At 44.0% G+C, this 25,817-nt stretch overlaps 1 protein-coding gene across 1 annotated transcript in view; it reads right to left on the bottom strand.

Annotated features, from left to right (window-relative positions):
* Nucleotides 1-16,112, bottom strand: part of MLIP (muscular LMNA interacting protein) — a 394,933-nt gene extending 378,821 nt beyond the window's left edge. The window contains exon 1 of the mRNA XM_056565747.1: nt 16,037-16,112. The gene's annotated coding sequence lies outside the window, so the exon portion shown is untranslated. The remainder of the gene's footprint in view (nt 1-16,036) is intronic.
* Nucleotides 16,113-25,817: the final 9,705 nt, after the last annotated feature.

Below are 25,817 nucleotides of genomic sequence, written 5' to 3'. Positions count from 1 at the left end.
TATATTAAAGGAGCATACCAACATCACGTATCATCCTTGGTCATCTATGATTTGTTGCTGGATATTAACTACCACTGAGTCCCTAAAAAAAATAGTTACCCCTCCTTTTTTACGTATCACAGGGGATGAAATTATCAAAGAAAATGATTTACCGTATGTTTCAGTCGATGTTAGTTCTTCTCATTTAGGTGTGTTTCTTGTATACAATAGAAATCTGATATGTGTGTCTTAAATTCTTTAAGCAATAAGGAACGCTTGTATGAGGAGTTTAAGCCCTTTACATTAAAGGGGTACTCCACTGGAAAACATTTCTTTTTAAATCAACTGGTGCCAGAAAGTTGAACAGATATTTCAATTACTTCTATCAAAATATCTTAATCCTTCCGGTACTTATCAGCTGCTGTTATGATCCACAGGAAGTTCTTTTCTTTTTTGAATTTCACTTCTGCCTGACCACAGTGCTCTCTGCTGACACCTCTGTCCATTTTAGGAATTGTCCAGAGCAGGATAAGTTTTCTATGAGGATTTGCTCCTGCACTGGACAGTTCCTGACATGAACAGAGGCGTCAGCAGAGAGCACTGTGGTCAGGCAGAAAGGAAATTCAAAAAGAAAAGAACTTCCTGTTGATCATAACAGCAGCTGATAAGTACTGGAAGGATTACGATTTTTTAATATAATAATTTACAAATCTGTTTAACTTTCTGGCACTAGTTGATTTAAAGAAAATAATGTTATCCAGTGAAGTACCCCTTTAAGTGAAAGTAATTTAATTATCACTGTATTAACTGTATATATTGGATTATTTTAGTAAGCATTGGTACAGTTAATAATATCACTCCCTGAAAAAAGGCCACCTCCATCTCCTCCGGCCATACCACCCATTTAAGTAGCTTATATGCAACAATTTTTATTCTCTGGAGCCGACAAATACAAACAACAATTAATAACACCAAAAAGTATAACTAATGTTCTTTCTTGGGGAATGGAAGCATCAATTACTTCATTTATGCAAATCAGCTTTAACACCCAAAAAAACGAAATATATCAACATAACTGGCGTCTTATTTGTTCCCTTTCAGGAGAAAGTTGGTTATTTACCAACATAATCTTACGATGGCTAAACTAGCATACATAGATGCATTAGGGATAGAATGGGATTAGTGGTTATATGCTTTAACAGGTCAGCCTGTCAGTTTTAGCTATTTACAGCTTTTTGTCCTTTATGTAAAATGATCACCCACTCCTTTGGGACTTTTAATGGGTCTGCATTCAAGCCCTCCGGCTGGTGTTCTTGTAACACCCATTCTTTACAGCGATCCAATAGTGGATGAAACCACATAGTTTCTGCTTCAATAGTTCACCGGGAAACCCCATTTGAACGCAATGCCATGGTTTAATTAATTTTATATTTATAGTATCAAAATATTACTGTGCATTAGAAATGTGATCCCTACTAACATGTGTGCAGGAAACTACCAAACACATTCATCATAAAGGTGATATTGCTTCCAATCTCAATTGTCTTAGATCCGAAAAATCTAACCAGCTTATCAATTGAGTCAAAATGGTTGCTATGGATAAATTGCCTTAGCTACAGCCTTCTTTTGTCTGATTTGTCTGACAAAATGGCATCTAATACATAATATGCATAATATACTAGAGAAAAGCTTTCAAGAGAAATGTCTATCATAAAACTATTCAATTAGTAACTATTCAATTCATTACAGTACTTATTAGCTGCTGAATGCTACAGAGGAAATTATTTTCGTCTTGGACACAGAGCTCTCTGCTGACATCATGACCACAGTGCTCTCTGCTCACACCTCTGTCCATTTTAAGAACTGTCCAGAGTAGGAGAAAATCCCCATAGAAAACCAATGCTGCTCTGGACAGTTCCTAAAATGAACACAGATGTCAGTAGAGAGCACTGTGGTCATGATGTTAGCAGAGACCACTGTGTTCCAAAAAGAAAATAATTTCCTCTGTAGTATTCAGCAGCTAATAAGAACTGGAAGGATTAAGATTTTTTAATAGACATAATTTACAAATCTATTTAACTTTCTGGCTCCAGTTGATTTAAAAAAACAAAGGTTTCCACCGGAGTACCCCTTTAACCCCTTAAGTACAGCGGGCATATGCATACACCCCCGTTTTAAAGTCCTTAAGGACTGAGGGCGTATGGATACGCCTGTGGGAATTCCAGTCTGAGACAGCCCCATTCACCCTTACCCAGTCGGAGTGAGGTGGCACGGGTGCCGCCTCACGATCACGTAATTGATCAGTCGGAATGACCGATCAATCAAGACCCTGCTGGGCAGCGATCGGGACTGCGAAGATGGCGGAGATCGGCGCTGGCAGCGGGTCCCCTCGGGATCGGTGGCGACGAGAGGAGCAGCAGGATCGGCGGCAGCAGCGGTGGCAGTTCCAGCGGAAGGATACAACAGGAGGTGAGGCCTGTTCACTTCCTGCTGTTGCTTAGCAACAACTTGCAGCATGCACAGCCAAAGGGCATGCTGGGAGTTGTAGTTTTGCAACAGCTGGAGTTCCAAATACAACTCCCAGCATGCCCTTTGGTAGTCTGTGCATGCTGGGGGTTGTAGTTTTGCAACAGCTGGAGGCACTTTTTTGCTATGACTACAACTTCCAGCATGCACAGACTACCAAAGGGTATGCTGGAAGTTGTAGCAGCCTGCCTCCAGCAATTGCAAAACTACAACTCCCAGCATGCCCTTCGACATGTCAATGTTTTGCAACAGCTGGAGACACATTGGTTGTGAAACTGAGTTTGTTACCTAACTCAGTGTTTTGCAACCAGTGTGCCTCCAGCTGTTGCAAAAATACAACTCCAAGCATGCACTGAGAGACTGTACATGCTGGGAGTTCTAGTTTTGCAACAGCTGAAGGCACACTGGTTGCAAAACACTGAGTTAAGTAACACACTCTGTGTTTTGTAACCAATCTGCCTCCAGGTGTTGCATAACTACTACTCCCAGCATGTATGGTTTATCAGTGCATGCTGGGAGTTGTAGTTTTGCAACAGCTAGAGGTTTCCCCCCCCCTCCATGTGAATGTACGGGTACATTCACACGGGCGGGTTTACAGCGAGTTCTGCTGCAAGTCTGAGATGTGGCAAATTTTCCGCCGCAGCTCAAACTCCCAGTGAGAAACTCATTGTAAACCTTCGCCCGTGTGAATGCATCCTTACACATAATAAAGGGTAAAACACTACATATACACATACCCCTACACAGTTCCCCCCCCCCACTCCAATTTAAAAAAAAAAGGATTGTACGGCAGTGTTTCCAAAACGGAGCCTTCAGCTGTTGAAAAACAACAACTCCCAGTATTGCCGGACAGCCACTGACTGTCAAGGACGGGAGTTTTACAACAGCTGGAGACACCCTGTATGGGAAACTCTGCCGTAGGGTATTTTTGTGGCAGATTCAAATCCCAATTTAGTCCTCGAATGCGCATGGCGCTCTCTCCCTTCGGAGCCCTGCCGTATTTCATGGAAACAGTTTAGGGCCACATATGGGGTATCTCCGTACTCGGGAGAAATTGCGTTACAAATTTTGGGGGGCTTTTTCTCCTTTTACCCCTTATGAAAAGGTAAAGTTGCGGTCTACACCAGCATGTTAGTGTAAAAAAATTATTTTTTTTACACTAACATGCTGGTGTTGTCCCATACTTTTAATTTTCACAAGCGGTAAAAGGAAAAAAAGACCCCCAAAATTTGTAACACAATTTCTCCTAAGTACAGAACTACCCCATATGTGGGCGTTAAGTGCTCTGCAAGCGCAGAACATGGCTCAGAAAGCCATGTACATTTGAGGTCTAAATTGATGATTTGCACAGGGGTAGCTGATTTTGCAGTGGTTCTGACATAAACGCAAAACAATAAATACCCAGATGTGACCCCATTTTGGAAACTACACCCCTCACAGAATGTAACAAGGGGTATAGTGAGCCCTAACACCCCACATGTGTTTGACAAATTTCCATTAAAGTTGGATGTGAAAATGAAAAAAACATGTTTTCACTAAAATTCTGGTGTTACCCTACATTTTTCATTTTCACAAGGGAATGTTAGCATACAAGCTTTGTATTTTATGAGCAACAACCACTGTATGTCATTGCTGTGTGCCTACTGCATTGTATGACCACTAGATGGCAGTGTTACGTTTGTGAGTTCATGTTTTGTCTATGCCTCATAAGTAATAAAGTGTTCCTGTGCCTGTTGCTGTGTTCAGTGAAACAACAGACTGTCTGCCTGTCTTTGTTTAGCCCCAAAAGGTTATGTCTAACAGGTTATGGGCCCAGGACATGTTAAAGAAGCCCAGGATATAATACAGATTACCCATGGATATACCCAGATACAGTGAGCTAGAGCAATTGAGTGCAGGAGACAGCAACAGAAAGACAAACAGCAGAAATGGCTGCTGCCATCACCTCAGCAAAGTTCTCCATTGCAAATCTGACAAATCAGAACTACCAATCTTGGAAATTCAAGATGAAAATGCTGCTTATAAGAGAAGGTACGCGGAAATGTATAAATGAACCAAGACCTGCACAGCCCACAGAGGAGTGGTTAGACAGAGATCAGAAAGTGCAGAGCACAATCTCCCTGTGCATAGATGATGATCAAATCATACATATATGTAACTATATATCAGACTACTAAAAACATGTGGGAAGAGTTACAGAAAGCACATGAAAGAGTTAATCTCAGGAATAAACTGTATTTAATCAGAAAACTACTAAGCTACAGAAAGACCAGGACATGCAGGACTATATAAGACAGACCTTAGAGATGGTGGAGAGACTGCGAGGGATTGGAGAAGAGATAAAAGATTTCCATGTAGCAGCGCTATTATTAAAGGGGTACTCCGGTGAAAACCTTTTTTCTTTTAAATCAACTGGTGGCAGAAAGTTAAACATATTTGTAAATTGCTTCTATTAAAAAATCTTAATCCTTCCTGTACTTATTAGCTGCTGAATACTACAGAGGAAATTCTTTTCTTTTTGGAATGTTCTCTGATGGCATCACGAGCACAGTTCTCTCTGCTGATGTTATAATAATAACGCTTCATTTATTGTTGTCCTTAGTGGGATTTGAACCCAAGTCCCACTAATGCACTGCAAGGCAGCAGTGCTAACCACTGAGCCACCATGCTGCCCTTAGCATACATCTGCTATGCATGGCTGCTAAAAATGGACAGAGATGTCAGCAGAGAGCACGGTGCTCGTGATGTCATCAGTGTTCCAAAAAGAAAGGAATTTCCTCTGTAGCATTCAGCAGCTAATAAGTACTGGAAGGATTAAGATTTTTTAATAGAAGTAATTTACAAATATGTTTAACTTTCTGCCACCAGTTGATTTAAAAGAAAAAAGGTTTTCACCGGAGTACCCCTTTAAATGGACTTCCTGAAAGTTATGAGACACTTGTCACAGCACTAGATGCACGTCCAGATGATGATCTGACACTGGAATATGTTAAAGGCAAGCTTGTGGATGAATACAAGCGCAAAACTGAAAGCATGAGTAATGTAAGTGTGTGTTCAGAGACGGCTTTAAAGATGAAATACAAAAATAAACACAGTAATGTGCAGCTAGAAAAGTGGGAATGCTTTGTGTGCAGGAAACCAGGACACCTAAAAGCAAATTGTAGTATCTGGAAAGCTAGAATGCAAAAACAAAGTGCATTGCAACAAGCTAAGAATGTCATAGAAACAAAGGAGTATGCATTCAGATCCAAAAATGGTGTTACCTCTGTGCAAGCATGGTGTGTGGACTCAGATGCTACAAGTCACATGACAAATGACCGAAGTTTCTTCACTCAGCTTGATGAAAGCAAAACAGAAGGGATAACTACAGCTAATGGACAAGGCATGAAATCAGGGGGAATAGGAGATGGCTTTCTATACTGTCCTATCTCTCCAGATATCACTAAAAAGATCCATATGAGGAATGTTCTGTATGTGCCAGATCTTGAAAGCAACCTTTTGTCAGTAAAGAAACTCACTAACCAAGGCAATGTAGTCACATTTCAGGGTGACAGTTGTATCATAACAAAAGGGGATTGCTTGCTTGCAAAGGCTAAAATCATAGATGAGCTATATTAGCTGAACTGCAGTGAAATGGTTAAAATAGCCAAAGAGGATAAACATTCAAACTGTATCGACACTTGGCACAGACGATTGGGGCACAGAAATTCTGATACAATAAAGAAAATAGTTGAGAATAACTATGCAAGTGATATTATAATTAATCCATGTGATCACATAATGATTTGTACCAGCTGTATTAAAGGAAAAATGGCAAGGACACCTTTTCCCAAGCAGACCAACAGCAAAGCTCAAAAACCTCTGGACTTAATACATTCAGATCTTTGTGGTCCAATGAAAACTATGAATCCAGGAAAGAAAAAGTACTTCCTGACCTTCATTGATGATTACTCCAGATATACCACAGTATTTCTACTTCACAATAAGGATGAAGTGCCAGAGAAATTAGAAGAGTATCTCGCTCAAGTGAATAATATTTTTGGCGGAATGCCCAGAGTACTACGAACAGATAATGGCTCAGAATATACAAGTGGTAAAACACAAGCCATTATCAGGAAGCATGGAATTATGTTCCAGACAACAGTTCCATATAACCCAGAGCAAAATGGAGTTGCAGAGAGAATGAACCGCACACTGTGTGAAAGTGGGAGGAGCATGCTATATGATGCTGATATGCCAACTACATACTGGGGAGAAACTATCACAACTGCATGTTATCTTCAAAATCGTTTGCGGAAAAGCAACAACAAAAACTCCATATGAACTGTGGAACAAAAGGAAACCAGATTTAAAGGGGTAGTCCAGTGATGAAAAACGTATCCCCTATCCTAAGGATAGGGGAAAAGTTTGAGATCGCGGGGGGTCCGACCGCTGGGGCCCCCTGCAATCTCTCTGTACGGGGCCTCGGCTCTCCGCCGAGATAGCGGGTGTCGACCCCCGCACGAGGCGGCAGCCGACACGCCCCCTCAATACATCTCTATGGTAGAGCCGGAGATTGCCGAAGGCAGCGCTTCGGCTCTGCCATAGAGTTGTATTGAGGGGGCGTGTCGGACGCCGCTTCGTGCGGAGGTCGACACGCCCCCTTCCCGCGGGCTGTCGGGGCTCCGTACAGGAGATCGCGGGGGGGCCCCAGTGGTCGGACCCCCCACGATCTGCAACTTATCCCCTATCCTTAAGATAGGGGATAAGTTGTAAGCCACTGAGTCACCACTGGACTACTCCTTTAAGACACATCAGAATTTTTGGAAGTAAAGCCTATGTACACATTCCAAAAGAAAAACGTACAAAATGGGATGCATGGGCAAAAGAAGGTGTACTTGTGGGGTACAGTGAATCTCAAAAAGGATACAGGATTTTACATCAAGACACGAACAAGGTAACAGTCAGCAGAAGTGTGATTATTGATGAAAGTTAAAGCAACAAACTATTCAAACTGAGAAAGAATCAACATCAGTCACTCAAGAAAATAAGGAAAGTGATACAGAAATAGAAATTACTGCAGAAGAATCAAAACCTGAAACTAAACCAGAAATACCTTCAGTCAGAAAATCAACCAGAATCAATAAAGGTGTTCCAGCTGAACGTTTATCTTACATAGCTTGCAGAGCTGTTCAAACTGAACCAGGTTCATGGAAAGAGATGCAGAAACTGCCAATGCATGAGAGACAAGTATGGAATAAAGCCGCTGATAAAGAAATGACATCACTCAAAGATCTCCAGACATGGACACTTTCAGAGCTACCTCAAGGTAAACATGCCATAGGATGTAAATGGGTTTTTAAAACCAAATGTAACTCTGAAGGGAAAATCTGTCGTTACAAGGCAAGGCTGGTTGCTAAAGGTTACTCACAGAAGTTCGGTGAGGACTATGATGCTACTTTTGCTCCAGTTGCTAAACAAAGTACATTCAGAACCCTAATGACAGTGGCTGGCATGCGAACAATGATTGTGAAACATCACGATATTAAGACAGCTTTTCTTAATGGTGATATTGAAGAAGAAATTTACATGTCACAGCCAGAAGAATATTTGAAAAAGGGACAAGAGCATCTTGTCTGCAAGTTGAATAAATCTCTTTATGGCCTTAAACAATCAGCTCGAGCATGGAACTTGAAGATTAATCAAGTTCTACTAAATGAAGGATTTACAAGAAGCAAAGCTGATCCGTGCCTATATGCTAAACAAGTAGACGGTGAGTGGATGTATCTGCTAATTTATGTAGATGACCTGATCAATGCTCACAAAAACAACAATGAAATTGCAAAGTTAACAGGAGTACTCAACAAGCACTTTGAAACTAAAGACCTAGGTGAAGTAACATATTATCTTGAAATTGACATCCAGCGTGAGAAAGATAGAAGTTTCCTGTTGAATCAGAGTGCAAAAATTGAATCTATTCTTCAGCAATTCAACATGACAGAGGCGAAAGGAGCAAGCACACCTATGGATACAGCCTATCCAAAGTTAGAAGGAGAAGATGATCTCACATCCAATGAACAATACAGACAAGCAGTGGGGGCACTTCTCTACATTTCAACCACTACACGTCCAGACATTGCAGCCAGCATGTCTCTTCTTTGCAGGCGAGTTGATAAACCACGTCAAAGAGACTGGAATGCGATCAAAAGAGTTATGAGATATCTGAAACAGACAAAAGACTTAAATTTGAAACTGTCAGCAAGTGGTGATTTAAACCTCGTGGGATATGTGGATTCCGATTGGGCAGGTAATCACAGGACACGCAAATCCACAAGTGGTTACTTATTAAAATTGGGAGACAGTCCTATATCATGGTCCAGCAAGAAACAGATGTCAGTGGCATTGTCCTCTACAGAAGCTGAATACATATCTGCAGCTTATGCCAGTCAAGAAGTTGTGTGGTTACAGCAATTACTCAAGGATCTTGGAGAAGCAACATCAGAACCTACTGTCTTATTTGAGGACAATCAGGCTTGCATTAAGCTTGCAACAAGTGAGAAGATTAATGGAAGAACCAAGCACATCGATGTCAGACATCATTACATTCATGACTTAGTTGATCAGAAAGTGATTGTACTTGTGTATTGTGAGTCAGAAAAAATGATTGCTGATGCTTTGACAAAGCCACTAGCTAGAAACAGATTTGTGGATCTTAGATCAGAAATGGGATTGACATAGATAGTAGTTGTTGAGTGGGGGTGTTAGCATACAAGGTTTGTATTTTATGAGCAACAACCACTGTATGTCATTGCTGTGTGCCTACTACATTGTATGACCACTAGATGGCAGTGTTACGTTTGTGAGTTCATGTTTTGTCTATGCCTCATAAGTAATAAAGAGTTCCTGTGCCTGTTGCTGTGTTCAGTGAAACAACAGACTGTCTGCCTGTCTTTGTTTAGCCCCAAAAGGTTATGTCTAACAGGGAGAATAGGAAAAAAGCCCCCCAAAATGTGTAGACCCATTTCTTCTGTGGATGTAAAGTGCTCTGCGGGCGAAATACAATGCTCAGAAGAGAAGGAGCGCCATTGGGCTTCTGGAGAGAGAATGTGTCCGAAATTGAAGGCCATGTGTTTCTACAAAGCCCCCATAGTGCCAGAACAGTGGACCCCCCCACCTGACCCCATTTTGGAAACTACACCCCTCACGTATTGTAATAAGGGGTGCAGTGAGCATTTACACCTCACAACAGATTTTTGGAACAGGGGTCCGTAAAAATGAAAAATTTTATTTTTCATTTGCAAAGCCCACTGTTCCAAAGATTTGTCAAATGCCTATGGGGTGTAAATGTTCACTGCACCCCTTATTAAATTCTGTGAGGGGTGTAGTTTCCAAAATAGGGTCACATTTGGGGGCTCCACTGTTCTGGCACCACAGGTGGGCTTTGTAAACGCACATGGCCCCTGACTTCCATTCCAAACAAATTCTCTCGCCATAAGCTCAATGGTGCTCCTTCTCTTCTGAGCATTGTAGCAGAAATTTGTCAAGCACCCGTGGGGTGTTAAGGCTCACTGTATCCCTTGTTACGTTCCTTGAGGGGTGTAGTTTCCAAAATAGTATGCCATGTGTTTTTTTTTTTTTTTTTTTTTTTTGCTGTTCTGGCACCATAGGGGCTTCCTAAATATGACATGCCCCCCAAAAACCATTTCAGCAAAATTCACTCTCCAAAATCCCATTGTTGCTCCTTCACTTCTGAGCCCTCTACTGCGCCCGCTAAACACTTGACATACACATATGAGGTATTTCCTTACTCGAGATAAATTGTGTTACAAATTTTAGGGGTCTTTTTCTCCTTTTACCCCTTATAAAATTTCAAAAACTGGGTCTACAAGAACATTGGAGTGTAAAAAAGGAATTTTCTTCTTTACCTTGCTGCTATTCCTGTGAAACACCTAAAGGGTTAACACACTTCCGAATGTCATTTTGAATACTTGGAGGGGTGCAGTTCTTATAATGGGGTAATTTATGGGAAATTTCTAATATGAAGACCCCTCATATCCACTTTAAAAATTTTGTGAAAAATTGGAAAATTACTGCTGAACTTTGAAGTCCTCAGATGTCTTCCAAAAGTAAAAACATGTCAACTTTATGATGCCAACATAAAGTAGACATATTGTATTTGTGAATCAATATATAATTTATTTGGCATATTCATTTTCTTTACAAGCAGAGAGTTTCAAAGTTAGAAAAATGCTATATTTTCAAAATTTTCATGAAATTTGGGGATTTTTCACAAAGAAAGGATGCAAGTAACGACGAAAATTTACCACTGTGTTAAAGTAGAATTTGTCACGAAAAAAAAAAATCTTGGAATCAAAACAATCGGTAAAAGCATCCCAGAGTTATTAATGCTTAAAGTGACAGTGGTCAGAATTGCAAAAAAGGGCTCAGTCCTTAAGGTGAAAAAGGGCTCAGTCCTTAAGGGGTTAAGGGTCCATTGACCCCTCTTAAAAGGAGGCGGTACTGCAAGGAACCAAAGGGTTAACTTGCACTGAGAGCTTTTGTTTGGTCTTGTTGCTTTGGTTACGCTTGTCTGCAGAGACTGGTCAGTTGACCTTGATTGAACACCTGGTCTGGACCTATTTAAGCTGGCAGTCTACTCCCAGTGTTTGCCTGCTAAAGAACTCTGTTTTGTACTCCTAGATAGCATTGTACTGTATCTGTTATTTCTGGCGTTTTGACCCTTTGGCTCCGCTCTCTGACTCTTCTCCTGGCTTTTGATGCAGATAGTGGACTTGGACTTATTGTGTGAGATTGTTTGTTTTGCTTTGTTAGTCTGTCTGTTCCCTACTGTTCCTTGACCTGAGTCTGTATTATTATTGTACTTGTCTAGGGAGGTACTGTCACCCTGGTTAAGGACCTGTCATCTAGGGCAGGTATGTAAGTAGGCAGGGATAGGGGAGTGGGTGAGAATAGTGTGCACTCCTTAACTGCCCATATGTGACAACACCAAGGAGGTTATTATTACTGTTGGAAACATAGATGCTAGCTGCTGAAAAAGTGCGGAGTCTAAAATGTTTGTCTGGCAGGTTCTGTAAAGACTAGTTGTAGCTGGAAGAAATCGTCATGATAGTGTGGGCCGGATGGAGAAGAAAAAGGAAGGTGAACAACTCCGATCAGAGAAGACGTCACCTGATGTAACTGTATTTAATCTATATATATATAAAACTCAACGTGTGTGTGTGTGTATGTGTGTATGTATAGTGTTGCTCACGAATATTCGCAATGCGAATTTTATTCGTGAATATCGCATATTCGCGAATTCGCGAATATAGCACTATATATTCGTAATTACGAATATTCTTTTTTTTTTTTTTTTTTCACAGTACACATCACAGTGATCATCCCTCTCTGCTTCCAGCTTATGCGGTGTAAAGAAGGCTCTAATACTACTGTGTGAGACTGGGGCGCGAATTTTCACATATGCGAAAATTTGCATATGCTAATTTTCACATATGCGAATTTCCTCTTATGCTAATTTTCGCATACGCGAAAATAAAACAAGAATGTTACGAATATGCGAATATTCGCGAATATATGACGAATATTCGTCCATATATTTGCGAATTCGAATATTGCCTATGCCACTCAACTGTATGTATGTATGTATGTATGTTCCACAAAAACTTCCAAACGGCTAAATATATTAACATGAAACTTGGCACACATGTTACTTATATGTCAACAACAAACATAGGCTAGATTATTTAACCCTTACTCACCCCCATTTCCCAGTGGCAGGGTTTATGTTTAAAGTCCTATACAAGTCTATGGGAAATTTATGTTACTGCATAACTTCCAAACGGCTGGAGATATTTCCATAATACTTGGTCACATGTTACTTAAAATATAGGATAGTTAATTTAACCCTTAACTACCCCCATTTGTGAGGGTCAGGGGTTTTGTTTAAAGTCCCACGCAAATCAATGGGAAATGTATGTTCCCACATAACTTCCGTACGGCTGGAGATATTTCAATACCTGGTACACATGTTACAGGTCGGGATATGAGGACAGGATGGGAGGTCGAGATAGGAGGTCAAGATAGGAGGACGGGATGCTCGGGATAGGAGGTCGAGTTAGGAGGTCAGGATATGAGGACGGGATATGAGGTTGAGATAGGAGGTCGGGATAAGAGGTGGAGATAGGAGGACGGGATAGGGGGTTGAGATAGGAGGACGGGATTGGAGGTTGGGATAGGAGGACGGGATAGGAGGTCGAGATAGGAGGTCCGGATAGGAGGATGGGATAGGAGGTCGAGATAGGAGGTCAACATAGGAGGACAGGATAAGAGGTTGAGATAGGAGGACGGGATAGGAGGACGGGATAGTAGGACGGGATAGGAGGACGGGATAGGAGGTTGAGATAGGAGGTCAGGATAGGAGGTCGGGATAAGAGATGGAGATAGGAGGATGGGATAGGGGGTCGAGATAGGAGGTCGAGATAGGAGGATGGGATAGGAGGTCGAGATAGGAGGTCGGGATAGGAGGACGGGATAGGAGGTTGGGATAAGAGTTCGGGATAGGAGGTCGGGATATGAGGACGAGAGGACCATATGTGACCCTAAAATGTCGCCTTGAAATACGACAGGGCTCCAAAGTGAGAGCGCCATGCGCATTTGAGGTTTTAGGGTTTTGCATAGGGGTGAACATAGGGGTATTCTATGCCAGTGTTTCCCAAACAGGGTGCCTCCAGCTGTTGCAAAACTCCCAACATGCCTGGACAGTTAATGGCTGTTCGGCAATACTGGGAGTTGTTGTTTTGCAACAGCTGGAGGCTCCATTTTGGAAATAGTGCCGTACCAGACGTTGTTCATATTTATTGGGGAGGGGGGCTGTGTAGCGGTATGTGTATATATAGTGTTTTTTATTTTATTTAAGTGTAGTGTTTTTAGGGTACAGTCACACGGGCGGGGGTTGACAGCGAGTTTGCTGCATCTCAATCTTGCAGCACTCCCTGTAAACCTCCACCCATGTGAGTGTACCCTGTCCATTCACATTGGAGGGAGGGGGGGGGGAAAAACATCCAGCTGTTGCAAAACTACAACTCTGAGCATGCCCTTTGGCTGTCCGTGCATGCTGGGAGTTGTAGTTTTGCAACAGCTGGAGGCACACTGTTTGCGAAACACGGAAACAGACTCAGTGTTTCACAACCAGTGTGCCTTCAGCTGTTGCAAAAACTTCAAATCTCAGCATGCAGTGACAGCAGAAGGACATGCTGGAACTTGTAGTTATGCAACAGCTGGAGGCATACTGCTACAACTCCCAGCATGCCCTTTGGCAGTCCGTGCATGCTGAGGGTTGTAGTTATGCAACAGCTGAAGGCACACTGGTTGCAAAACACTTGAAAGTTTTTTACTTAACTTAGTGTTTCCAAACCAGTGTGCCTCCAGCTGTTGCACAACTTCAATTCCCAGCATGCATGGTCTGTCAGTACATCTGGGCGTTATAGTTTGGAGGCACAACTGGAGGCACACGGGTTGGAAAAAAGAGTTAGGAAACCAACAATGTTTCCCAACTAGTGTGCCTGCAGCTGTTGCAAAACTATAATTCCCAGCATGGCCAGACATGCTGGAAGTTGTATTTCGGCAATATCTGAAGGGCCAGATGTTGACGAACTACAACTCCCAGCATGCTTGGGCAGTCTGGGCATGCTGGGAGTTGTAGTTTTGCAACAGCTGGAGGTCCACAGTTTGTAGACCACTGTATAATGGTCTCCAATCTGTGGTCTTCCAGATGTTACAGAACTATAACTCCCAGCATGCCTCGACAGAGTGCGCATGCTGAGATTTGTAATTTTGGAACATCTGGAAGAGCACAGATTGGAGACCATTATACAGTGGTCTCCAAACTGTGGCCCTCCAGATGTTGCAAAACTACAACTCCCAGCATGCCCAGATGGTCACATGGTAAGATGGCTGGCTATCAGTGATAGCCACCATCTTACCGGGCGCTGGGGAAAAGTATAACGGAAAGCAGTAAATTGTAAAAATAAAAGGAGAATGATCTACAGTGTTAAGTGGATTACAAGGCTATTTTAATGTGACGGAGCTTGTTCAATGATAAGTAAGCTATCAAACATTTCCTATGTAAATGTATTAAATTGTTGGATCATAAAATACCAATATCCAAGTGATCTAATGAATAACTGAACTGTAAACAAATATTCTATATGCAAATTATTTTAAAAGTGCTTTGGAATAACCAAGGAGTAAAAAGCAATATAAAGCAAACCAAATGAGGAATTGAGATAGGAAAGTAAAAACATTCTGGTGGTTCCTTAGTAGAACTTTTCTTCAGAAATAGAAAGGATCGCTACGTGCAGTTAAAGTTGGCTTATATTTACGGGGGAAAAGACGCACTTGCGTCAAAATTTTTGGTGCAAAGGAAAAGAACGCAGGTAATAAATCCATGTGTACTATAGATGTCACTCCAAGGTACCCCGTTTCAGCCACATCTGGACGACATGCTCTACCAAAACGTGCGCAAAAAAATGGGGAAAAAAAAGCGCTTGCGCAAAATTTTGCGCAAAAAAATACACACAAAACAGGGGTAAAATCTTTGATACATGTCCCCCAATGTGTGTGTGTGTATGTATGTATGTATGTATGTTCCACAAAAACTTCCAAACGGCTAAAGATATTAACATGAAACTTGGCACACATGTTACTTATATGTCAACAACAAACATAGGCTAGGTTATTTAACCCTTACTCACCCCCATTTCCCAGTGGCAGGGTTTATGTTTAAAGTCCTATACAAGTCTATGGGAAATATATGTTACTGCATAACTTCCAAACGGCTGGAGATATTTCCATAATACTTGGTCACATGTTACTTATATGTCCACTTAAAATATGGGATAGTTAATTTAACCCTTAACTACCCCCATTTGTGAGGGTCGGGCTTTTTGTTTAAAGTCCCATGCAAATCTATGGGAAATGTATGGAAATGACAGGACATGAGGATGGGACATAAGAATGGGATATGAGGTCGGGATATGAGGTCGGGATATGAGGTCTGGATATGAGGTCAGGATATGAGGATGGGATATGAGGACGGAATATGAGGACGGGATATGAGGTTTAGATAGGAGGACGGGATATGAGGTCGAGATAGGAGAGCGGGATAGGAGGTCAGGGTATGAGGACGTATATGAGGACGGGATATGAGGTCGAGATATGAGGACGGGATAGGAGGTCAGGATAGGAGGTCGGGATATGAGGACGGGATATGAGGACGGAATATGAGGTCAGCATATGAGGAATGAATATGAGGTTGAGATACGAGGACGGGATGTGGGGTTGGGATATGACAGCAATATATGAGGATGGGATATGAAGTCAAAAGCTTCCTCCTTTGTTGATTTTCCTCCCTAACAAGGATTAGGAAGGAAAAACCGGGCAACGCCGGGTACTCAGCTAGTATGCAATTAAGGAAGTCAGGAGTTCAAGCCATTTTAAAAGTCCTGTGTGTACCCAAAAAAACAACACTGACCTTACAGTCTTTCATGAGGTATCAGATCTCATGCGAATAATCCACTAAGAGAACCTGGAGACCAACTGGAGGGACAGTGACAAGTCCATAGTAACAAGTATCATCACGAATCCTAATCCTTGGCAAGGCATATTAGGGGAGATTTTTCAAAACCTTTCCAGAGGAAAAGTTGTTGAGTTGCCCATAGCAACCAATCAGATCGCTACTTTCATTTTTGAAAAGGCCTCTGAAAAATGAAAGTAGTGATCTGATTGGTTGCAATGGGAAACTCAGCAACTTTTCCTCTGGACAGGTTTTGATAAATCTCCCCCATTGTTCTCCTGGTGAGGAAGACAGCACCAGATGGGTTTTACTCTTTAACATTAAGAAGGTTCCATGGTCATTCAGAAAATTCAGTCAGAGAACTTGGAGACTGCCTGCAGGGACACTGAAAAGACACTGTCATGTCCACTGACAAGTTGAAGAGTTTTTACTTCTATTTTTTACTCCTATTGTTTTCTGTCCATCAGGGCTTATAAAATGCCTAATCTCCTCTTTTATCAAGGTACATTATTTGTATCCTCCTGGGTTCTGACTTTGGTTCCAAAGAGACTATGTCAGCTTCTGTTTGAGGCTTTAGAGTAATGTCCTTTGTTATATTGCTCTTGGAATGTTATCTTCCTCCTAGCAATTTTATCTGCTTAGGGAATAATTGAGCTTCATGCTCTCTTCATAGTTCCTTCTCATTTTCCCTCCAACCTTTAGGCTGAAGGTTCTTTCTACTACCAATATCAATAAGGTCATCTCCTTTTCAGTTCTCTCCCAAGATAAAGTTGAATTGCTTTGATCCTAGGCCACTGTCTCCAAACTTAGGCTGCTTTCACACTATAAAGTTCCTCCGTTTTAACCCCTTCACGACGAGCGTCGTACATGTACGGCGCCGCGAAGTGTCACTTGGCGCGCGGCGACGTACATGTACGTCGCGGGGTTCCGGGAGCGCCGCGTCACCGGTAGCGGTGATCGGGTCGGGATGACTGCTGTTATCTAACAGCAGGCATCCCGGCACATCGCCGAGGGGGGTCCTGAGACCCCCCCATGACCGCGATGCGTGCAAATCGCAGGTCAATTCAGACCTGCGATCTGCGCGATTCCGGGTCATACGGGTCACTGGTGACCCGGTGACCCGGAAAATAAGAGGGATCGTAGGTGTCCGAGACACCCTAGATCCCCCTAAAGGGATAGGAGTTTGGTGGCAGGGTTGCCACCCCTCCTATCCCTGCTATTGGTCGACCAACCGATAGCAGACCGGGGGAGGGGGGGTTAAAGTTCGGTTCCCCCGCTTTGCCCACCTATCGGTGTCCGGGCAAAACGGGGGAACCGTCCAGGGAGGGTCGGCGCCGAAGGTCCCTACCTGGATCCCGGATCGCGATCCTCCATGCGGGGATCCCCCACGTGCGGCGGCGGCTTCCGGGTCCTGCTAGGTGAGTTGTTGCCTAGCAACATCCGGAGGGCCACAGTTTACAGTGGTCTCTAAACCGTGGCCCTCCAGATGTTGCAAAACTACAACTCCCAGCATGCCCAGACAGCTGTTTGCTGTGTGGGCATGCTGGGACTTGTAGTTTTGCAATATTTAGAGGGGTTCAGGTTGTAGATCACTAAGTGGTCTCAAACTGTAGCCCTCCAGATGTTGCAAAACTACAACTCTAAGCATGCCCAGACAGCAGTTTGCTGGCTGGGCATGCTGAGAGTTGTAGTTTTGCAACATCTGGAGGGCCACAGTTTTGAGACCATTGGACAGTGATTTACAACTTGAACCCCTCTAAATCTTGCAAAACTACAACTCCCAGCATTCAGGAACAGCATAAGGCTGTCTTGGCATGCTGGGAGTTGTACTTGCGTGCCTCCAGCCATTGCATAACTACATCTCCCTGCATGCCCTTCCGCAATCAGTACATGCTGGGAGTTGCAGTTTTGCAACAGCTGGAGGCACACTGGTTGGAAAATACTGAGTTAGGTCATAGAACCTAACTCAAGGTTTTCCAGCCAGTGTGCCTCCAGCTGTTGCAAAACTACAACTCCCAGCATGCATGGTCTGTCAGTGCATGCTGGGAGTTGTAGTTTTGACCCCCCTCCCGTGTGAATGTACAGGCTACATTCACACTGGCGGCAGATTAAAGTGAGTTCCCCGCTGCAAATTTGAGATGCGGCAAATTTTCCGCCGCAGCTCAAACTCCTAGCGGGAGACTCAGTGTAATCTGCCGCCAGTGTGAATGTAACCTAAAAACACTACACTACACTAACATAAAATAAAGAGTAAAACACTACATATACACACGTACACTGCCCCCCCCCCCCACCCCCCTTCTCCAATAAAAATGAAAAACGTATTGTACGGCAGTGTTTCTAAGATGGAGCCTCCAGCTGTTGCAAAACAAAAACTCCCAGCATTTCTGGACAGCAATTGACTGTCCAAGCATGCTGGGAGTTTAGCAACAGCTGGAGGCGCCCTGTTTGGGAATCACTGGCGTAGAATACCCCTATGTCCACCCCTATGCAAGTCCCTAATTCAGGCCTCAAATGCACATGGCGCTCTCACTTTGGAGCCCTGTCGTATTTCAAGGCAACAGAATAGGGTCACATATGGGGTATCGCCGTACTCGGGAGAAATTGCCTAACAAATTTTGGGGGGCTTTTTCTCCTTTTACCCCTTATGAAAAGGAACAGTTGGGGTCTACACCAGCATGTTAGTGTAAAAAAATAAAAAAATTTACACTAACATGCTGGTGTTGCCCTATACTTTTCATTTTCACAAGAGGTAAAAGGGAAAAACTCCCCACAAAATTTGTAACACAATTTCTCCCGAGTACGGAGATACCCCATATGTGGGCGCAAAGTGCTCTGGGGGCGCACAACAAGGCGCAGAAGGGAGAGTGCGCCATGTACATTTGAGGTGATTTGCACAGAGGTGGCTGATTGTTACAGCGGTTCTGACAAACGCAAAAAAAAAACCACACCCACATGTGACCCCATTTTGAAAACTATGCCCCTCACGGAATGTAATAAGGGGTGCAGTGAGAATTTACACCCCACAGGTGTCTGACGGATCTTTGGAACAGTGGTCCGTGAAAATGAAAGATTTTGCACAGCCCACTGTTCCAAAGATCTGTCAGACACCAGTGGGGGGTAAATGCTCACTGTACCCCTCATTACATTCTGTGAGGGGTCTAGTTTCCAAAAGTGTATGCCATGTGGGGGTTATTTTGCTGTTCTGGCACCATAGGGGCTTCCTAAATGCGACATGCCCCCCCCAACAAAATTTGCTCTCAAAAAGCCAAATATGACGCCTTCCCTTCTGAGCATTGTAGTTCGCCCGTAGTGCACTTCAGGTCCACTTATGGGGTACCTCCGTACTAAGAAGAGATGGGGTTACAAATTTTGGGGGGTCTTTTCTGCTATTAACCCTTGCAAAAATGTGAAATTTTGGGGGAAACCCACATTTTAGTGAAATTTTTTTTTTCTTTACATATGCAAAAGTCGTGAAACACCTGTGGGGTATTAAGGCTCACTTTATCCCTTGTTACGTTCCTCAAGGGGTCTAGTTTCCAAAATGGTATGCCATGTGTTTTTTTTTTGCTGTTCTGGCACCATAGGGGCTTCCTAAAGGGGACATGCCCCCCAAAAACCATTTCAGAAAAACATACTCTCTAAAATCCCCTTGTCGCTCCTTCGCTTCTGAGCCCTCTACTGCGCCCGCCGAACACTTTACATAGACATATGAGGTATGTGCTTACTCGAGAGAAATTGGGCTACAAATATAAGTATACATTTTCTCCTTTTACCCCTTGTAAAAATTCAAAAATTGGGTCTACAAGAACATGCGAGTGTAAAAAATGAAGATTTTGAATTTTCTCCTTCACTTTGCTGCTTTTCCTGTGAAACACCTAAAGGGTTAAAACATTTACTGAATGTCATTTTGAATACTTTTGGGGGTGCAGTTTTTATAATGGGGTCATTTATGGGGTATTTCTAATATGAAGACCCTTCAAATCCACTTCAAACCTGAACTGGTCCCTGAAAAATTGCGAGTTTGAAAATTTTGTGAAAAATTGGAAAATTGCTGCTGAACTTTGAAGCCCTCTGGTGTCTTCCAAAAGTAAAAACTCGTCAATTTTATGATGCAAACATAAAGTAGACATATTGTATATGTGAATCCAAAAAAAAATTATTTAGAATATCCATTTTCCTTACAAGCAGAGAGCTTCAAAGTTAGAAAAATGAAATATTTTTAATTTTTTCATCAAATTTTGGAATTTTTCACCAAAAAAGGATGCAAGTTACCACAAAATTTTACCACTATGTTAAAGTAGAATGTCACAAAAAAACAATCTCAGAATCAGAATGATAACTAAAAGCATTCCAGAGTTATTAATGTTTAAAGTGACAGTGGTCAGATTTGCAAAAAAGGGCTTCGTCCTAGAGGTGAAAATGGGCTCCGTCCTTAAGGGGTTAAAGAGCCGTTATAATGTTCTGTTATGAAAACCCTTAAAAATGTCCGTTAAATGGCCATTACAAAATCCCATATGGCCGTAACAAAATCCCATTATATTGTATGGGATTTTTACATTATCCTTTTTAACGTGTCATAGCCCGTTATTAATAACGGACGTTATTTTGTGACTGGAGAAAAATAGTGCATGTACCGTTTTTTCTCCCATCACAAATAACGTCCATTATTAATAACGGGCTATGATAGGTTAAAACAGATAATCTAAAAATCCAATAGACTTTAATGGGATTTTGTAACAGCCGTTTAACAGCCGTTTTTAAGGGTTTTCATAACGGAACATTATAACGGCTCTTTAAAACCAAAGAACTTTATAGTGTGAAAGCAGCCTTACCTGAAAAGGAATGCTTCCATTATGAATCAAGAAAACCTTGGTTTCCTTTTCTGGGTCCCATAGAGGCTGCAAAGCCTGCAGGATAACAGAGACTATTGCCTTTTCCTATTATTTATGAAGACTGAAAATTTGATGATTCCTCAGAGCCCATTCTACCAGGGCTCTTTTACTTCTGTAGCACAACAGATTTGTAGCTCAGCCTTAGAGGAAAATACTCCAAATGAATAATAGACTCAGTGAAAGATCTTCAGAGGACACTCCCTTTATAAGATCTAAGATCTCTAGAGGAGATCCTTCCCCACAGCATAATGCTACCACCACCATGTTTCACTCTGTGTGCTGAGGGTCATGGGCAGTGTTGTGTTTCCGCCACACATCACATCTTGCACTAAGGAAAAAAAAAATTTTTTGGTCTAATTTGACCAGTAGAGATGAACGAATTTTAAAAAAATTTGATTTGTCCGATTCGCCAAAATTTCCCCCAAAATTTGTTTAGTCCGAATTTATTTGTAGCGAATCGCTATTAAAAATGGCTATTTCTGGCCTACAGAGAGCCTCAATAGGGGTGTAGAACACTTTGCCTTGCTGTAACATGCATAGGGTGTGTGCTAGGTTAGTGAAATAATACTGTTATTCAGTATGACATGCAGATCAGAGGCATCACTATTAGAATCACTGTTGCAGAGAAGCACAATGACAGAGCCTGGAGGTGGCATCAGTATGAGGAGACCATATAGTGGCTGAAGGACACAGCGTGGAGGTGGCGGCAGCATGAGGAGACCATATAGTGGCTGATTGACACAGCCTGGAGTTGCCGGCAGCAAAAGGAGACCATATAGTGGCTGAATGACACAGCGTGGAGGGGGCAGCAGCATGAGGAGACCATATAGTGACTGAATGACACAGCCTGGAGTTGGTGGCACCATGAGGAGACCATATAGTCACTTAATTACACAGCGTGGAGGTGGCGGCAGCATGAGGAGACCATATAGTGGCTGATTGACACAGCCTGGAGTTGCCGGCAGCAAAAGGAGACCATATAGTGGCTGAATGACACAGCGTGGAGGGGGCAGCAGCATGAGGAGACCATATAGTGACTGAATGACACAGCCTGGAGTTGGTGGCACCATGAGGAGACCATATAGTCACTTAATTACACAGCTTGGAGTTGGAGGCCGCATGAGGAGAACATAAAGTGGCTGAATGACACAGCCTGGAGGTGGCGGAAGCATGAGGAGACCATATAGTGGTTGAATGACACAGCCTGGAGGTGTCAGCAGCATGAGAAGAACATTTGGTGGCAGTATGAAACAGCTTGGAGCTGGCATCAGCATGAAGAGAACAAATGGTGGCAGAATAAGACAGCCTATAGCTAGCATCAGCATGAGGAGAACATTTGGTGGCAGAATGAGACAGCCTGGAGGTGACAGCAGCATCAGGAGTCCTGAAAGTGACCCGGTGACAGAGTGATGTGCTGAGTGGCAATACCAGTACCCGGTGAGGAAGGTGGGTAAAAAAAGATGAACTTGGCATCAGATTTGTGGCATCAGGCGGGAGGCAGGATTAGAATAGTAGCTGTGGCAGGTGTAAAAGTCTTAGTGTGCACAAGTAAGTATTGAGGATATGCATTACGTAAAACGTAACTTTTAATAATATGCTTAGGATAAAATCTATGGACCCAAATTAGTTTTTTTAAATCAAACAAAAAGAAAGGTGTGCAAAAAACACCATGTGCCACCTACACCACCGAATATTGATGTAATGCAAAGACCTCTAAAAGCTGGAAGGGAACAACGTATGGTCCATTGTAACCGGTGGGGGTATAAACTTCCCCTGTAAGGCCCTACTCTCGTCTTATTAATTCCCTTCTTGGCAAGTGTTACTCTTCCTAAAAAGGGCGGCCCCACACATGAACCTCTCCCTATTTCCACCTACAAACTGTCAGGATTCGGCAGGCTGGAGGTGGATCCTCTGTGTCAGAGAGGGATTGGCGTGGACCGTGTCGGTGGACCGGTTCTAAGTTGCTACTGGTTTTCACCAGAGCCCGCTGCAAAGCGGGATGGTCTTGCAGCGGTGGTAGCAACCAGGTCGTATCCACCGGCAACGACTCAACCTCTCTGACTGCTGAGATAGGCGCGGTACAAGGGATTAGACAAGAGCAGGGTCGAACGTAGCAGAAGGTCAGGGCAGGCAGCAAGGATCGTAGTCAGGGGCAACGGCAAGAGGTCTGGAACACTGGCTAGGGATACACAAGGAACGCTTTCACTGGCACAATGGCAACAAGATCCGGCAAGGAAGTGCAGGGGAAGTGAGGTAATATAGGTAGTGCACAGGTGAACACACTAATTAAAACCCATGCGCCAATCAGTGGCGCACCAGCCCTTTAAATCGCAAAGAACCGGCGCGAGCGCCTTAGGGAGCGGGGCCGCGCGTGCCGGAACAGCACAGACGGGGAGCGAGTCTGGTAAGCGGGTCGGGATGCGCACTGTGAGCGGGCGCGTCCCGCATCGCGAATCGCATCCCGGCTAGGGACATTATCGCAGCGCACCCGGTCAGCGGGTCTGACCGGGGCGCTGCGAACAGGAGAACGCTGTGAGCGCTCCGGGGAGGAGCGGGGACCCGGAGCGCTCGGCGTAACACAAACACTGCCATTTCCCAGGGTTTTTAGGTGTAAATAGGGATTGGTTCCTGTGTGGGGCCGCCCTTTTTAAGGCGAGTAACACTTTCCTTGAAAAGTTTGAAGGGAACAACGTGTTGTCCATTGTAGCAGGTGGGGGTAAAAACTTCCCCTGTAAGGCCCTACTCTTGCCATATTAATTCCCTTCTTGGCAATTGTTACTCACCCTAAAAAGGGCGGCCCCACACAGGAAACTCTATATTTCCACCTAAAAACCCTGGGAAATGTCAGTGTTTGTAGGGGAAATAGGGAGAGGTTCCTGAGTGGGGCCGCCCTTTTTAGGACGAGTAACACTTGCCAAGAATACTTGGTGGTGTAGGTGGCACATGGTGTTTTTTGCACACCTTTCCTTTTGTTTGATTTAAAAAAATAAATTGGGTCCATACAGTGTATTTTATCCTAAGCATGTTATTAAAAGTTAAGTATTACATAATGCATATCCTCAATACTTGCGGTCTGATGCAGAGGAATTTCTGTAACTGGGGAGTAGCACCTTAACCCCTTAAGGACCCGGGGTTTTTCCGTTTTTGCATTTTCGTTGTAACGCCGAGCGCTCCGGGTCTCTGTCCCTCCCCGGAGCGCTCGGGGCGTTCTTCTGTGTGCAGCGCCCCGGTCAGACCCGCTGACCGGGAGCGCCGCTCTAGTATCCCCGGCGGGGATGCGATCCGCGTGACGGGACGTGCCCGCCCGCGGGTCGCATCCCGATCCTCTCACCTGCCCCGTCCTCCTTCTGTTCCATCCCGACGCGCGCGCGCCGGCTCTCTGAAATTTAAAGGGCCAGTGCTCCACTAATTGGTGCCTGGCCCAATCAAGTGTAATCACTCCCATTCCTATAAAAACCCTCTTCCCTTTCCTGTGCTTGTCGGATCTTGTTGCCTTTGTGCCAGTGAAAGTGTTTTGTGAGCCCCTTGCCTGTGTATCCAGACGCTTGCTGTTGCCCCTGACTACGAACCGTTGCTACCTGCCCTGACCTTCTGCTACGTCTGACCTTGCCTTGCCTTGCCTTGTCCTTGTATCCCGCGCCAGTCTCAGCCGCCAGAGAGGTTAAGTCACTATCGGGTGGAACGACCTGGGGATTACCTCCGCAAATCCATCCCGCTTTGCGACGGGCTCTGGTGAAAACCAGTAATCCCTTAGATTCCGTTCGCCTCTCTGGCACAGAGGATCCACTACCCGTGTCCTACCCGCATACCAGTCCGGACCCTGACAGTAGATCCGGCCATGGATCCCGCTGAGGTGCCGCTGCCCAGTATCGCTGACCTAACCTCCGTGGTCGCCCAACAATCTCAGCAGATCGCCCAACAAGGACAACAGCTGTCTCAGTTGACTGCCATGCTTCAGCAGCTTCTGCCTCCACAGCAGCAACCATCTCCTCCACCAGCTCCAGCATCTCCTCCACAGCGAGTTGCCGCTTCTAGATTCCGCCTCTCACTACCTGATAAGTTTGATGGGGACTGTAAGCTGTGCCGTGGGTTCTTGTCCCAGTGTTCCTTACACCTGGAGATGATGTCAGACCAGTTTCCCACAGAACGGTCTAAGGTGGCGTTCGTGATCAGCCTGCTCTCTGGAAAGGCCTTGTCCTGGGCTACACCGCTTTGGGACCGCAACGATCCTGCCACTGCTACCATTCAGTTCTTCTTCTCCAAAGTACGCAGTGTCTTTTAGGAACCTGCCCGTGCATCATCCGCTGAAACAGCCTTGTTAAACCTTGTCCAAGGAGACTCTACAGTGGGCGAATATGCCATACAGTTCCACACACTGGCCTCTGAGTTGGCCTGGAATAATGAGGCTCTCTGCGCGACCTTCAAGAAAGGTTTATCCAGCCACATCAAGGATTGTCTGGCCGCATGAGAGATACCCTCCTCCCTGACTGAACTCATCCACTTGGCTACCCGCATTGATATGCGCTACATTGAAAGACGCCAGGAGCTTCGCCAGGAAAAGGATCTTGTTCGCACAAGGCGTAATCCGCACCTGGCTCCTCTCTTTCAGCATCCATTGCAACCTGTTTCTGTGCCTTCCGCCGAGGAGGCCATGCAAGCTGACCGGTCTCGCCTGACCCAACAAGAGAGGACTCGCCGTAGGAACGAGAACTTGTGCCTGTACTGTACGAGCTCCGAACATTTCTTAAAGGACTGTCCTCTTCGTCCTCCGCGTCAGGGAAACGCACGCACCTAGTGAACGTGGGAGAGGCGTTACTAGGTGTGAATTCTTCCTCTCCACGCCT

This window comes from Hyla sarda, chromosome 3, assembly GCF_029499605.1.
Source record: "Hyla sarda isolate aHylSar1 chromosome 3, aHylSar1.hap1, whole genome shotgun sequence".
NCBI lineage: Eukaryota > Metazoa > Chordata > Amphibia > Anura > Hylidae > Hyla > Hyla sarda.
The sequence above is the reverse complement of the archived record's forward strand: the minus strand, read 5'-3'. Positions and strand labels throughout refer to the sequence as shown.